We start from the raw sequence: 2,580 nt of genomic DNA on the forward strand, positions 1-2,580 counted from the left end.
GATCTTCAGCAACATCTTACTTACATGTGATATTAATTATAGTGTTCTATAATTTGATTCTGTTTGGTCACCTTTTGCTTTAGAATGCGTACAAGTATGGATCTTTTCCAATCAATTGACCAAGTATCTGTCTTCCAAATTTGCTGGGACTGGCAAGGGAGTGTCTCCCGTACTTCATCAGCTTGTTGAAACATTTCAATGAGCATTCCTACAATTCCTTAAGCCTAGTTTCTGGCTATTGCTTTCAGTGCAGCTTGGCTTTCCTCCTTCAGTACAAGTGGTTCTTAATCATGTGCCTTGTACCTCCTGAAATGTTTAAGTATTGACTATTTTTGGTACAGTGATTCTATGAATACTTTGCATCTTCTTTCTATGCTTCCTGCATCATTCAATATTTTGCCCATGGAATCTTTCAATATTACACTGTGCCTTGAATTTTTTTCTTGAGTTCTTTTGGTTTCAGCTATGTTGAGAATATTGGTTTTTTTTTCTTTTTCTAGGTCCAACACTGTGCCTATTTCATTGTTATATTTTTCTTTGTCTTTCAAAGCTGCCCTTTGACATTTTTTGTTCAGTATATTGAGTCATTATTTATTCCATTTCCCATGGCTGCTCTGCAATGAAGAGTAAGATTCAGAGGGGCTGCTGACATCCACTTTCATCTTCCTTTTCTTTATTGTATTTGAATGACTGTGTTTTGTTTCTTCATGAATGATGTCCTCCCATAGCTCACCAGATCTTTGCTTATTAGTGTTCAAGATAGTAAATGTGCTATTGAGATGTTCTTGGAATTCAGGTGGGATAAATCAAGGTCATATTTTTGGCTCTCTTGAACTTGTTTTCATTTCCTTGAGCTTCAACCTGAACTTATGTATAAGTAGTTAGTGGTCTATTCCACAGTCTTCCCCTGGTTTTGTTTTACTGCTGATATTGAATTTCTCAAATGTCTCTTCTCACCTGTATAGTCAATTTGATTTCCGTGTATTCCATCTGGATAATTCTACTTATATAGTTGACTTTAGCATTATTGAAAAAAAGTATCTGCTACAAACAAGTGGTCTTGAAAAATTCTATCATGAGAGGTCCAGCTTCATTTCTTCATCAAAACCATATTTTCCAAGGCCCGTTTCTTCCAAATGTTGTACTCCAATTATCAATGCATCTCCCCCCACCCCATGGTTTGAGGCATAAGCGTTTATTGAAAAATAATGATGTGAGAAATACATCCTGTACTCATAGCAATGAAAAAGAATATTTCAGCATATCGGTTACCATGGTATAAGCATAATCTGTATGTGCACAAATGCTTTATTTTTATATTTTCTGTTTTCTTCTGTTATGACTACGATGTCTTTCTCCACCCCCCTCCTTCCTTCTCCAGCCCAAGGTTTTATCCCGATCTTTCCTTTGCTTTCGTTTGTGTGGACTCCTATGCCGATTTCTTCTGCATCTTGAACATTCGGCATCCAAATAGCTTCCACCAGACTGCCATGAATCTACTGAAGCTGATCGCCTCTCTTTCTTCTTCATAGCACCATCCTCTGCTTTTTCCTGCTCCTCTTGCCATGGATTACTGATCCCATCCCGAATCACCTCAGTGTAAGATGTCTTGGTTATGTGAGCATTCTTAGCTCTACAGGACTGGCGTCTTCTCTTATAATCTCTCTCTTCTGCCAGGATTTCAAGGTAATATTTTGGACATGTTTGGCTATTATCTTGATTGACTTTAGCAGCCAAGTCTACAAAAAGATCACCATCATTTTCAATGGTTTGCGAATTAGAGCACTTTTCCTGTGTTTCTTCGACTACAAAACCATAGATGGCGCGGTGATCAGCTTGAGTTAGATCACAACAAACTGTTTATGACTCAGAGGAACTGCCACAGGCACTGAAGAATAAATTCCAAATCATTCTTGTCATAGTAATCTCCCAATTATTTGATTAGAAGAACAATCTCCATCTTTTCCATCTGTAGTTCTTGTTTAATTATTTGTGATTGTGTTTCTTTATTCAAAGTAACAGAAGGCACATTCATATCCTCAGAGAAAAATTCAGGATTATACATCTCACCCTCTTCTTCTCCGGTACAGTCCAGTTTCCTCAATCTACAAAAGACCATGTGCTTTACTTAAGATGATTTAGGCATATGATGATTGGAATCATACAGACAGATCAAAACTTCATCCTCCGCCTCCTTCTCTTCTCTGGCATCCAGCTAATTCAGGTTCCAGCCCAGGGACACTGTCACCTCTTCCAGCATTAGGCAGCAGCTCTCCGCAAAGTTACTCAGATCCTCCTGCAGTCACCATGGCTCCTCCACCAGAACAACACCATCCTCCATGGCCGAGGCGTGCCTACCAATGCATCTTAATTGCATGTTTGATGGATTTTTTTATTGAAGATGTTCGTATGATTCTTCAATTTCTTTATCATTGATTTTGGTGGTTGGTGCCCAAATATGAATACGAATTTTAGTGATTTGATTTCCTTGAAGGTAGATAGATATAATCCTAGCACACACTGCATTCTACCTCAAGATAGCCCTTGAGATGTCCCTTTTCACTAAGAATATAACATTAT

At 38.2% G+C, this 2,580-nt stretch overlaps 1 pseudogene; it reads right to left on the bottom strand.

Moving 5' to 3' along the window:
* Window positions 1–1,314: 1,314 nt before the first annotated feature.
* LOC101649104 lies at window positions 1,315–2,341 on the bottom strand (annotated as a pseudogene).
* Between the last annotated feature and the right edge of the window lie 239 nt (window positions 2,342–2,580).

This window comes from Echinops telfairi, unplaced genomic scaffold (assembly GCF_000313985.2).
Source record: "Echinops telfairi isolate 266 unplaced genomic scaffold, ASM31398v2 ScPeMD7_3509;HRSCAF=4178, whole genome shotgun sequence".
NCBI classification, from domain to species: Eukaryota; Metazoa; Chordata; class Mammalia; order Afrosoricida; family Tenrecidae; genus Echinops; species Echinops telfairi.